Source organism: Puma concolor, chromosome A3 (assembly GCF_028749965.1).
Source record: "Puma concolor isolate L17-30 chromosome A3, mPumCon1.1.hap2, whole genome shotgun sequence".
Classification (NCBI taxonomy): domain Eukaryota; kingdom Metazoa; phylum Chordata; class Mammalia; order Carnivora; family Felidae; genus Puma; species Puma concolor.
The window spans coordinates 73,128,532-73,142,709 of record NC_141669.1 but is presented as its reverse complement, the minus strand read 5'-3'; the positions used below and the strand labels follow the sequence as shown (position 1 = coordinate 73,142,709).

General features: G+C 43.2%; 1 long non-coding RNA gene across 1 annotated transcript in view; it reads left to right on the top strand.

The window, feature by feature from the left end:
• Positions 1-12,135, top strand: part of LOC147582530 (uncharacterized) — a 61,483-nt gene extending 49,348 nt beyond the window's left edge. Inside the window, exon 3 of the long non-coding RNA XR_015248744.1 lies at positions 11,733-12,135. This is a non-coding gene — a long non-coding RNA (uncharacterized LOC147582530). The remainder of the gene's footprint in view (positions 1-11,732) is intronic.
• Positions 12,136-14,178: the final 2,043 nt, after the last annotated feature.

Here is a 14,178-nt window from a genome sequence, read left to right as displayed (position 1 = left end):
GGTCTTGTTTTTTTTTAATCCATTCTGATACCTTATGTCTTTTGATTGGAGCATTTAGTCCATTTACATTCAGTGTTATTATTGAAAGATATGGGTTTAGAGTCATTGTGTTATCTGTAGATTTCATGCTTGTGATGTCTCTGGTCCTTTGTGGTCCTTGCAACATTTCACTCACAGAGTCCCCCTTAGGATCTCTTGTAGGGCTGGTTTAGTGGTGATGAATTCCTTCAGTTTTTGTTCTTTGGGAAAACCTTTATCTCTCCTTCTATTCTGAATGACAAGCTTGCTGGATAAAGGATTCTTGCATATTTTTCCTGTTCATCACATTGAAAATTTCCTGCCACTCCTTTCTGGCCTGCCAAGTTTCAGTAGATAGGTCTGCTACTACTCTTATGTGTCTACCCTTGTAGGTTAAGGCCCATTTATCCCTAGCTGCTTTCAGAATTCTCTCTTTATCTTTGTATTTTGCCAGTTTCACTATGATATGTTGTGCAGAAGATCAATTCAATTATATCTGAAGGGACTTCTCTGTGCCTCCTGAATTTCAATGTCTGTTTCCTTCCCCAGATTGGAGAAGTTCCCAGCTATGATTTGTTCAAGCACACCTTCAGCCTCTTTCTCTCTTTCTTCTTCTTCTGTAACTCCTATGATATGGATATTGTTCCATTTCATTGAATCACTTAGTTCTCTAATTCTCCCCTTGTGATCCAGAATTTTTTATCTCTGTTTCTCAACTTCATCTTTTCCCATAATTTTATATTCTATTTCACCTATTCTACCCTCTGCCTCTGCAATTCTCATTGTCACTGCCTCTAGTTTATTTTTCATCTCATTTACAGCATTTTTTAATTATCATGACTATTTTTTAGTTCCTTGATCTCTGCACCAATAGATTCTCTGCTGTCTTCTATGCTTTTTTCAAGCCCAGTGATTAATCTTATGACTATTATTCTAAATTCCTGTTCAGTTGTATTGTTTATATCTGTTTTGAGCAATTCTTTGGCTGTCATTTCTTTATGGAATTTCTTTTGAGATTTCTTCTGTTTCATCATTTTGGCTAGTTTTCTGTCCCTTATGTGTTTAAAAGCTTGTTATGTGCCCTGCACCTGCGAGCTCTACTATATTAAAGAGGGGTCATATACTGTCCAGGGCCTGGCCCTTCAAGATGTTTTTTTTTTTTTTTTTGGAGAGTGTTACTTGCTCTCTGTTGTTGTGACTTTGGTTACTTTATCTCCCTACTCTAGTGATGTTTTGGACTCTCCACCAGGTGTGCTTTGATTTGTTCATTGAAGTAGCCCTGGAAAGGAAAACAAACAGACAAGGAAACAAACAAAAAACAAACAAACAGAAAACAAAAACAGGCAGACACATAAACAAAAAAACAAAAAACCAGAAACACCAGCTGCAAGTAAACAACAGGGTGGAGCCCGTGCTGATAGAAGAGGCCTTATTCCATACAAAGAGAGAATTTCCAGGGGGTGGGGAAAAAGAAGAAATAAAAATTGACCAGGCAGAAAAACTACACGGCTAATCCAGAGAGAGAGAAAGGAAAATAAAGAAGGAGGTGGGGAAAAAGAAAAGAAAAGAAAATTGACCAAAGAAACTATACAGCTTACTCCAGAGAGACAGTAAGGAAAATAAAGAAGGAGGTATAGAACACGTATCAAGAATGGATTAAATATGTATGCTTAAACAAACTAACAACCAGAGTAACCAGACTAGAGGAGGGAAGAGCTAAGAAGGAGAAAAGGAAGGAGGAATATATCTATATAATAAGAATTGTCTGAAAATTAAACAGGCAATGCAACAGCACAGGTCTGGAGGAGGGGCTGTCTGGTTGTTGGTGTCAATCCTGCTCCAGTAGATACACAAGTACTAGGCGCAGAGGAGTGTAGTTTGGTGTAGGCGGGTTCCACCTCCACTGTGAGCGGCTGTCTATTCTCTGAAACTGCCCTACTTATGGCCATTAGATTGTCCTGGTGGATCCCTGGAAGCAACTCTGCTTCTTTTTCTCCCGGACTCTTAGGGTTCAAAGTCCTTTGGCCTCAACATGGCTTTGTTTGAGAGATGAGGGAACTTTGGATCCCCCTACCTCTCTGCCATGTTGGCCACTCCCTCCAACCCCTCCCTTCTGAGGAACTGCGGCTTTGACCCACTCAGATCCTCTGGGGGAGGGTCTCACTGAGCAATGGCCAAGTGTCAGCCTGCCCCCAGGAATGTTTGTGAGACCCTGCTGCTGCTAGTGTCCAGAGACTGCAGCTGGGTGCCAGCCCACCCCAGAAAAAGTTCACCTGATCATGTAGCAGCAGTATTTCAGGGTTTATGGAAAATCATAACATACATCTAGTGCCAGGCTTCCCCCATTACATCCTTGTTCCATCACCAGTGAATGTAGTCGTTCTCTGGGGTCTGCTGGGACTTTTGCCTGTGGGGTAGCCACACAGCCTCTACCAAATGTCCTCCCTGCAGGGGAATCGCCTTTCCCCATGTGGCCCACGGACCCTTTGGACCTCACTCTCCACTGCTGGGGATTTGCCCTTCCCACCAGAGCACCGCCAGGTATCGAGCTGCAGAGTTTCAGATTCTGTGCTCCCCCTGTTTGTAGAGTCTTAATGGAATTTAAACCCTCTCTTTTCTCCTTTATCCCTTATATATATATTTTTTTCAGTCCCTGTGGCTGTTTCCACTTTTCTACTTTCTTACCAGGTGCTTTTGGTGGAGTGCTTTTTCCATACTAACTCCCCTCCATCTCTGTCCTCTCTCCACAAGCAAATACAACTCCCTGCCTTCGCAGCTTCTCTGTCACCCCTGGTACACACCTCACGCTGTGTATTTGCTGAATTCTGTGGTTCAGGTTTTGCAGATTGTTGTGTTAATCCTCAGGTCAGTTTTCTAGGTGTGCAGGATGGTTCAGTGTTGATCTGGCTGCATTTCAGGGATGATAGACGCCACAAAAACTTCCATGCTGTTCCATCATCTTGGTCCCTCCCCCCGTGTCACATTCTTTATATTGATGCCCAACTTCCAAAAAATCAGTTAAAAATCCATACTATTTTTATAAAGTTAAAAAAAATAAAACCCAGCAGCATTTGGAGTTTTCTCTATTTTTCTTGACAGTGATTTCTTTCTTAGTTTTCAAAATTATGTGATGACCAGGATCTTCCATGTATGGAAGTTAATGTATGCATGACCCCTTTATCCATACTGCCGATACTCAATCAGTATCATGTTGCAGAATCATAGATCTGGCAAGAATAGTGGTTCCAATGGTGACAGCAGAATTTAGGAACTGGCTGTGGAGCTGCCAGAGTTGTCATTGGTCATCTGAGGTGTCCAATACCACGGGATATTTACAGCAGGAGCCATAAAGCCATGAATCAGCTAGGTGAGAGGTGGTTCTGCATATACCCCCTAGACAGCTGAGAAAGCATGCAATTCAACATATACTAAGCATAAATCAGTGAGCTGGATGTCAGGACATCTGTCCCATCACTAGGAAGCGACTGTCTCAAGAATAGGTGATTTAATGTATTTGTTGCTATCTGCATTGTTGAATTGTGTTAATATTAGGATCATCTAGGGAAGAATAATTAAAATGCTTCTGGTAGATTAGGATTGATGGAGGCAAAGGGAATTTGCCACCAGCATACCAAGCGAGTTGATATTTTTTTGTTCTAAAAACAAGGCTTACTCATGTTGGTGACTTGACCCATCTCAAGAATTGCTAGCATACTGAATATGAAGTGGCCTAAGAAAGTTTAAAATGTGAGATGAATACAAGGTATTATTTTGATATTTCTTTTTTTTACATATTTAAAAAAATGTTTGTTTTTGAAAGAGAGAGCATAAGTGGGGAAGGTGGGCAGAGAGAGAGGGATACACAGAATCATAAGCAGTCTCCAGGCTCTGAGCTGTCAGCACACCTTGACAACTGAACTGTGAGATCATGACCTGAGCCAAAATCAGAAGGTTAACTGACTGAGCCACCCAGGCACCCCTATTTTGATATTTCTAAGAGTTGTAGACCTCTTTGAGTTCATTCTTTTTAAAAAAGTTGTTTATTGAGATATAACATGCATCTCATAAGCAGCATACATCTTGTGTGTGAGTTCATTAATTTGTTCTTAAAGCTTATTTATTTATTTTGAGAGAGAGAGCATAAGCAGGGGAGGGGCAGAGAGAGAGGGAGAGAGAGAGAATCTCAAGTAGGCACTGCACTGTCAGCATGGAGCCCAATGTGGGGCTTGAACTCATGAACCGTGAGATCATGACCTGAGCTGAAACCAAGAATATGACACTTAACTGACTGAGATACCCAGGCCCCCCTGAGCTCATTAATTTCAAAAATATTACTAAAAATTTAAAATTCTTTAAGAAGTCTCCTGTGCCTTATGTGCTTGATGGGGAAGGTGTTGTTGCAATGGGTTATGTGTTAAGATTGGATTCAAATAAGAACTAGAGCTTATATGAAGTATTATTGGGACAGGGACCAGCTCCATGCATACATCTGTCCAATCAGGAGTATGTATGTGTATTTCAATGTATTTACATGTGTGAGCATATGGATATTAGAAGACCAAAATATAGGAGTTATATATTAGTGATGTATATGTGTGTGTGTATGTGTGTGTGTGTGTGTGTGTGTGTGTGTGTGTGTGTGTGTCTGTGTAATAAGGCTCTTCTGGCTACAAGGAGCAGAGCCCCAATGAAGAAGAAAAAGGATAAGACTACATTTGGAATGGAAATCCCCCCAGGGTGATCAAAAGGTCAGTTTCCTTCCCACTGTAGGACATCTTTGCCTTTCTCTACATGACTGCTTTGTCCCACCCTTGGTCACTAGGTCCTCTATTTCTTACTCATAGTTTTTTCTGCCTCATAACTATGTGGCTTGTACTTGGCCTCAGTGTGCCTTGGCCCCACCTCTACATTAAGGCATCCTTTTAGCTTTTGCTTCTCCTAATGATCAAGCAGACTTTTCTATGTTTCCTAGTTCAAATTTCAGAGATAAGAAATGTTTTGTATAGGCTACTGGCAAGCCTTCTATTTGGTTGTCTGGTTCAGGATTTCGTCTCTGGCCCCATAAACTTTGGCCAGGGGGTGGGTGGGAAGGCACTAGTGGGGTAAGCATGGCTACCTATGTCTTTGCCTTGAGCAGAGACTACAGAATGCCTAGGAATTGACAGCTTTATTATGGTGCAGTAGGAGACTGTGGAGAAGTACCTTAGTGGTTCTTGTGAATAATGGGACTCTGACTGAAGAAGAAAAGGATAGAGAAAAGGGAAAGCACTCCTGTGAAGGGGATTAAATTTCTCCCACTCATTCTGTAGAAAGAGGACTTGTTCAATGATGAAAAATCATGAACCAAGATAAACAGCTAAACAGATCACTTATGGAGGCATGGCTCATAGAGTTATCAGAAGGTGCTAGGTACAACAGAGAGGAACCTGTTATGAGAGGTGAGTTAGCCTTGGTAGATGTCACTTCTAAAAGAAAGCCCTGACTCATGGAACAGTATGCTCCTGCCTGTTTCAGATATGAGTGAGGGGAATGGCTTTTCCAGGCTGATGTATCCTAGGAATTCCCATATGTCTTTGCAGCATAATCTTCCATGTTAGAAATATGTGTAATGTCACATTTTCTACTAATTGTTTTAGTATACCTTTGTGAAATGAAGCCTTGTATTTTAGCAGTACCCAGGGGAAAAGGAAAAGAGGGTAAGCTGGAGAGAGGGTGTTCCTCCTGGCATCATTCCAGGAGACTGACCACCTGGAAGAATTCACAAAGTTAATGTGGAGGGATGTGCTTCTTTATTATTTTTCTAAGGAAGAAATCCAGCTTTGACATTGAAGAAATGCAAAAGACTAGAGACAATTAACTAGAAGCTGTGGAGAGTGAGAGATACCTTGAATATCTGCTTTGCCTTAGGCAGGGAAGTACCTCAGGAGCCTTTGGTCCATGAAATACCATTTGTGTGTCATAAAGAGGAAGCCCCTCCTGTCCTGTTACAGAGCTTTGGATGACAGGGGACTGAACTGAGCAGTCTTAGCTCCAGCTCACAAACCCTCCAGCTCCTTGTTTCCAGGCATGGGGCCCTAGTGCCCTCTTTTTCCATCTTTGCTTCCCTCCATTCTTGCTCTGAAGAAATAGCCAGATTAACACCTTGGTTTCCAAATTTATCTATGCTAGAAGCAGCTCTGGATACCACATGACTATCTCCTTGGAGGCATGTATCAGGAAGATTACCCACCTCAGTGTCCTTCAGTTGCCCAGAGCTCTGGAAGATTCTATTCTCAGTAGCATGAAGGATGTCAGGAGACAGGGAGGAAAGAAATGGTCAGTCTTTACCACCTGCATTAGCAAGTGATTTTAAATATATGAAGCCATGTGGGGGTGCTGTTGTTATAAGAGATGAATGTTCCTTTACTGAGCCTGTCTGCTGAAAGTCTGCAGTGGGACTGGGTGCTCACGAGCAATCAGACAACCGTATAAATGATGGCTCCTGCAAGCCAGTGGATGTGGATAGCAGAGTCGGCCTGTCATTTTGAAGCCAGTGGGCAAGCCTGTGTTCTCCTGTGCAAACCTCAGGAAATTCAGTGGGAAAGCCTTCTTATGCTAGCTCTACAGCTGGACCTTTGTTAAGGGAGAGTAAGGATGGGCTACTTGGCAAGCATTTTCCTTAGTAATCGTGAGGATGGTTGTTAGATTTCATTAAATATGAGCTGAGGAAGCTGGCTTATTGAGGAAGCCCTGTGATTTTAAATGTGGGCCAAGGAGAATCTAGTAACAGGGCAAAGAGAATTTGAAATCTAGACTCTGAAGGGAGCAAGGACTCTTCCAACAGTGAGCAATAACCTATGACTAGCAATATTCTTCAATTTTCAAAAAAATCTGTGTAATCTACACCAAAGTTTTATCTACATCTCTTCTTTTTCCTACTTCATACCATACTTGTTCAAACCCTCTTTCATAGACCAGCCATGCCCACATAACTTTTGCCTGGTCCAGTGACCAAATTCAGCATAAAGTATCTTGCGAAGGGGTCTCTTTGCAAGGGCCAACATGTGTAATGGTCTATTTGTTCACAATCACTTTTTAAAAAATATTTTTTTAACATTTATTTATTTTTGAGACAGAGAGAGACAGAGCATGAACGGGGTAGGGGCAGAGAGAGAGGGAGACACAGAATCGGAAGCAGGCTCCAAGCTCTGAGCCATCAGCCCAGAGCCTGACGTGGGGCTTGAACTCACGGACCGCGAGATCATGACCTGAGCTGAAGTCGGATGCTTAACCGACTGAGCCACCCAGGCACCCCCACAATCACTTTTGAAAGACTTGAGTGGTTGACTCATTCAGGCCACTCCAGAGAGTCACCTAATTAACGTTTCTAAGATCGTGGTATCCTTATGTCCCTCCTTGCTCCAGAACCTACCATGGTCCACTCAGGACTATGCATAAACTCCACAATCTTCTGCCAGTTTCTTAGTGCCTCCTATGATCTACCCATCCCATGCTTCTCCAATCCCTTTCCCCACTTCTCCCCCAAATGGCAGTGTCCATTTTAGTCGTGTCCTCTCCACAGCTGTTCTTTGCATGGGATTATTTGTCTGCCCGCATCAGCCTATCTAGTAAAGTCTCATCCAGTCTGCAAAGTTTGCCTCTAATCTCAACTTTTTGGTGAACTTCCCGCCCCACCTTCTTTTTTCTAATATAGTTTCTCCTTATCTTGAGTTTTTATAGAGTCAGGTGCTTGAGGAGAAAGTTACTATTGTTTCTAAATTCCAAAAGTGTTGAATATTAAGGAAAATACATGAGTGATACAGAGTTTTATTTGTGTGTGTGTGTGTGTGTGTATGTGTGTGTGTGTGTGTGTGTGATCATAAAACACAGAACAGGAGAGAATGCGTGATGATGACTGAGTAGCTTTGGAGGCAAGAATCCTTTCCGGACTATTGGTGAGGTGTTTGGGGAGAGGAATTGGAGAAGAGAACACATGAGTTTAGAGCTAATACTGAACTCTGCTCAAACCTTGGGTTTGGAGGGTGGGTGTAGAGGCTCTTGGATAGGTTTGGGGTCTGAGGCCAGAGGGGCCACACACACCTCACTTCTTGAGGGGACTTTGGGAAGAAGAAGTTCAGCAGAGTGCCCTGCCCCAACATGTTGGCTTTGGAAGCATAGAAATGGCAGCACAGTAATATTAGGCAGAAAGGAGGCCTTGCCAAATATCCCCCCTCCCTTTCCATACAAGTTCTCCTTTGGCTCCTGTAAGGCATGGAGAAGACCTGAAGTTTCTTAGGTAATGAATACTTTAGAGCCTGATGGGGTTGACAGGGATTCATATTGGGATGGTTTAGGGAGCCCAAAGAGGATGCTGTTGGATGGACATTTCAAGTTTGAGCATAAATCAAGGGAGGAGTTAAGGGAGAGTAAGGATGGGCTACTTGGCAAGCATTTCCAGGTTTGAGAGGGTCAGCAGAACCAGGGAAAGCCAAAGTGTTGGCTCAGATGGGAGAAGGATTCTTTTCTAGAGCCCTTCTGGGTGCTGCTTGTCCTGAGGGGAAAGAAAGAAGGAAGTTATTCTTGAGAAAAGTGAACATGGACCATTCAGTGATGGGTCAGTTGTGATGGGTGCCATGAAGGAAGTGAATCAAGCATAGTGATGGAAGATTGCAGGTGTGATGGGATGCATTGGCACAATTAAGTTGGAGGCAAGAGGAAAAGGAGACAGTAATGCAGGAGGAAAGGTTCTAGGCAGAGATGGTAGTGTTGGAAGGCTCTGGGAATAGAGAGAGCAGGTTGGATTTGAGGACCTGAAAGGAAGTTAGAGCACTCGACAGTGGCACTTGAGGAAGGCAGTGGCATGAGACAAGGTCAGGAAGGTGACCAGAGGCAAATCATTTAGGCCTTGTGACCCCAAAACTGAGTTTGGAGTTTTATTCTCAGTGCAGTGTGAAGTCTTCAAAGCAGTTTGAACAAAAGAGTGATACCATCTGAGTTTTGAAAGGATTATTGCGAAAAATTATTTTGAAAGGTTATTATGGCTATTCTGTGGAGCCCAGATCAGAGATGGGGGAGTAGGTTCTGGAATGGCAGCCTGGGGATAAGATCCTCCCATCCGTAGAAGAAAGCCCAACATATTCATTCTCTTTCCCTTCTGGCTCCTTAGCTCTGAGCATCCTTTCTTACCTGGGGTTTTAACATGACCAAGGTGTCCCAATTGCTTTTTAGTTCAGTTGCATACAATACACACTTATTGAACATCTGAGCAAGGCACAGTAGGGGATTAAGAAACACAAATCTCATCTCTGCCCTCAAGGAGCTTTAAAATTACATTAAGAGAAATGGCATTTGTTCATTAATCACAATCATCCTCTGCCATGTAGGTGTGGATTTAGAGGAAGACTAAGATGTGTTTTTTGCCCTGGAGTGGTCATGTTCTGGGGAGACAAATGTTTAAAGAAAAATTTGTGTAGTGTTACATAATAGAGGTACATGCTGAGTGTTAAGGAAGGAAGGAAGTCATGTGTCAGGACAGCCCTTAGAGGAAGTGAAATTTGTGTTGGATCTTAACCAAGAGTTGGAATGGGCTGGGGGCTAAGCATTTTAGTCCTATTCAAAAGGAGGCTGCTGGATGCTATACTTAATATGAGTCAACAGTGTGAGGTAGGTGCTAAGGAAGTGAGTAGGTTGTATTAATGAAAGCTTAGTTCTGAAAATAAAGGAGGAGATGACTGGGTGGTGTTCTTCTGACTACAGAGTTGTTAGGTATAGGTGAGGGTAACCCTCTTGAAGAGGGATGTAAATGTTGAATTGGATGGATGTATTAGTCTGGGACTTCTGAAAAGCAGATTCCAATATGGGATTAAATGTGTAATGATTTTATTAAGGGAAATGCCTTGAGAGAATAATAGGGAGAGAGCCAGGAAAGGCTGAGAAAGCCATCAGAGTGCAATATAAGTCTTACCCAATTGCAGGAAAGAGGGAAGACAGGTTGAGTGGAAGCATTCTAGATTGTCATGCTGACTAAGGAACGATTGGCAAGGCATTTGGGGAGTCCTCTAGCCAAAGTTAGCTGTCTGAGCATACTGAGTTTTCCAGAATTTAATATCCATAAGGGCCCCAAGTCATTGGCTGGGAGCAGCCTGGGGGCAGTGTGGCCTTAGTGCAAACATGACAGTGAATTTCTGCGGCAGCAGTTGGGGCCCTTGACTGATAAAAGTCCCTGTACCTGGGGGTCTGGGAGGCTCACATGGCAGCCTGTAGAGAATTTCTGGGGCAGTGAGAAAATTCAACCAAATATGGGAAAGGAGACTACAATATGCTGAGTCTGAAGAAGTCTCAGAGGTGACATTTATCATTCTTTTTTTTTTTAATTACTTATTTGACATTTATTTATTTATATGGCTGTATGCTGGGAATACTGATAGGAAAGAAAGAGACCTTGCCTTCAAGGAGCTCATAGCCTAGAGGGGACTGCAGCCTGATGCACCATGATGACTGGATGAACTCAGAGCACAGGGAACACATCTAGGTGCTGATGTTGGTGGTGATAGGATCATTGGATTCCTAGAAGGCTGTGAGCTGGGTTTTAAGCACAAACTGCAAGTCTTCAGGTGGAAGAAGGAAGGGATTACACTAATATTCAAAGAGGCGTGGTATGTGGAATGACATTTGATTTTCATGTGAATAATGTAATTGAATTATTTTAGCCCCAATGTGTGGGAACTGTGAGAATACAGATTTGGGATTAATATAAGCAAGAACATTCTGATAAACCGAGCTTTGCAAAGGTGAGATAGGGTTGCCTTGGTGCATTTCCAGTGCTGCTAATATCCAGCTGGGAAAGCTGTTAGCAGAGATGGAGTCAGGTCAGGGAAGGATGGTTGTGATTCTCAAGGTGATTGTTAAAGTCCTTCCCATCCTTGAGATTCTATTGATAGGGAAAAATCTGTTATAAGATGGCCGACAGGACTGATAGGGACATTTCAGTCCCTGACTGAAGACTCCCCTTCTGGGTTCTTCTTCCTACCCCACATTAGCCTGTGCTAATGTGGAATGTGGAAGTAACAGACTATAAATTGTTCTCTCTGCTAGGGCTCGGGGCTCAGATCCCTGGAGAGTGATCTCTGAGCCCGCAGGTGTGAGATAAACCTCCCGCTTTCCAAGATCTCTGAGTGCCACTTGGTTCTTCCACCAGGTGATCCAGACCAGGTTCCATAACACTGATTCAAAGTAGCACTTTTTGGAAGGCAGCCGTTAGAAGAACCATCTGTACCCTCCCAGCCTCAGGTTGCACACTGTCCTGCAATTTCTTCCTGGCCAGGGATGAGGACAGGGGGGCCTATTTCTTAGAAGGACCAATTTCAGCATCCAACTCATTACATACAACAAAGGTTAGGAGTCTCAGGAAGTGACTTTCTCTGGCTGATCAGAGGTGAGATTTCCACCAGTACTCTTGATTGTCCTCTCCAAAGAAGGAAGCAGGCCATAAATATATATGTACAATGCAATGTAAGTTCATCAAAGGCCTCCCAAAGACACTACTTCTTGGAGAAACCCTCCCTGGAGACTTGGTAAGTATCTAAGAGGAAATGGACTGCTAATTAGTGAAGAAGTTAGATTATATATATTCCTGCCAATATCCATTTTTAATAGAGTAGGATAGCAGTTGTTTAAATCTGACAATAGAACCTACAATCAAAATGATGTTTGTTCCACTTGTTTTTTTCTTGCAGGTATATCCTGATATTTCTTGCTCCTCCATTTCTTTGCTCTCATTCATCTTCCCCACGATGTGTTTCCCAGACGAAGCAACTCAACTTCCAGTTGTCCCTGAACTCCCTGTACTTCCACACTTCAGTCCTCCCTGGTTTGATTCCCAGCACTGTTGCATTTAAACTTTGGAAGGAACCGGGGCGCCTGGGTGGCGCAGTCGGTTAAGCGTCCGACTTCAGCCAGGTCACGATCTCGCGGTCCGTGAGTTCGAGCCCCGCGTCGGGCTCTGGGCTGATGGCTCGGGGCCTGGAGCCTGTTTCCGATTCTGTGTCTCCCTGTCTCTCTGCCCCTCCCCCGTTCATGCTCTGTCTCTCTCTGTCCCAAAAATAAATAAACGTTGAAAAAAAAATTAAAAAAAAAAAAAAAAAACTTTGGAAGGAATCAACTAAATGGTTTTCACAGTGGGATCTCATTATAGCAAGGTGAGTTTCCCTGGAAGCCAATATAGCGATAGAGTGTAAAAGGAAGGATGTTTATTAAGGAGCACCCTTGGATCAGTACCTGTGGGAGGGTGTGGGAAATTCCTTCCCCCAGAAGGAATTTAATCTTGCTCGAGAGGACTCTTTCCAACTGAGGCAGTGCCCAAAAGTCTGAGAGCTAAATGCAGTCTGTTGCCCTCATACCCAGCAGCTGTGGCAACAAGTCCTTCCTTAAAGGGGAATCTGGGTAACAAATGGCGGTGTCCACCACAGCCTCCCTCCCTGTTTCCCCACCTACTGTCACCAAGAGAGAAGCAGCTCTCCTGTGATCTGTTTCATAATTAGGGTTCTGCACGAGAGTCCCTTTGCAAGATGGGTTCTGTGCTAAAAAAAAAGTTTGGATATCACTGATTAGAGACTATAAGGCAAACTGAGGGCCAAGCACAAGCTAGCACAAACCCTCCTCTCCAGGTGGGGCATGTGTGGTATTCTTCAGGCACTCCTGGCTGCCCAAGAACAAAGGAAAGGCAGAAAACAAGTGGTTCAACTGATAGTCTCCATCAGTTTACAAATATCTCATCAATAGCCTAATCTCCAGGAACTCCCTACTATCTTCATGATAATGCTTTGCTAGAGGGAAAAACAATCTTAGCTTGACAGTTGGTAGGCATCCAGTAATCTGTAAATCATCTTTAGCGTATGGAAATCCCTTTAAGGAACTTCCTCTTGACTTTACCTCCCCCAATTCCACACTATATAAGCAGTCACTTTGCACAAGCCCAGTGCAACTCTTCCTGCCCATGGGTCCTGTCCCTGTGCTTTAATAAAATCATCTTTTTGCACCAAGACATCTTCAAAGATTCTTTCTTGGCTGTTGGCTCTGAACCCCCACAAATACCCCCAAACCCCATCAATCACTGCCCTTGTCCAACCCTCTCATTTTTCAGGTGAGGAAATTGAAGCCCAGCCCAGCTTCTCTGAGTCCTAACATAGTATCTTTTAAAATTTTTTACCAAATTTAGCATCTCTATATCTTTGTTTCCTTTCTGTATATCTAACACTCCCAAGGACAGACTGATCAAATGTGGCAGACACTGCTGGTCTCCTAGCAATATTCATACTCTCTTTTCTACTAACAGAACCTTGGTTTGTGCTTAGGGGCATGTGCTCAGCTAAAGAACCTCATTTCCCAACCTAGCTTGCAGCTAGTACCATCGATGTGACAAAGTTCTGGCTCATGAGAAGTAAACTGAAGGTTTCTGGGTAAGCTCTACTTCCTTAATATAAGCACCACTCCTTCTTTCTTCCTCTTTTACTTCCTCCTGTTGCTTAGAATGCAGAAATCGTGAATGGAGATAATGCGGCCATTGGGAGAGAATGAGAACAAGGTTCTCAGCCTAAGAATGGCAGAGCAGAAAGCTAGAAGTGCCTGGGTCCAGATAATCTATGTGGAGCTCTCCTCTATCTTCTCTGAGTTTTATGTTATATAAGGGAAATAAAAATTCCTGCCTAATTAAGGCACAACTCCTTGGAATTTGGGTTGCCAAACCCAATCCCAGGTGGATAATGCTGAGTTGAGAGAAAAGAAGATCTTGGACCTCATGTGTTCAGATTAGTATCTTCAATTGCCCTGGCCTCAGAGAATCCCAAATTCCATACCTGAGGCATCCCATGGCTTCCTGTATGAAGGCCTGGTGAAGGGAAAGGACGCTGAACTGGGAATTTGGAGAAGTGGGTTTCAAGTCTATTTCTGCCATTCACTATTTGTGTAATTTCAGACAAGTTGGATAATCTATTTGGGGCTCAGTTTCCCTTATTGTAAAGACAAAGAGTTTGAGTACATCTCAAAGTTTTCTTTCATAGCTTAAGTCACAGTTTCTCTCCCTTGACTGAGTGTACACTGGGAGTGCATCTGTGTAGAGGCCCACTTTAGGGCAGTAGTTACAGGTCCGGAGGTTGTGGTGGGACAAGTGTGAGAAACAGCTTT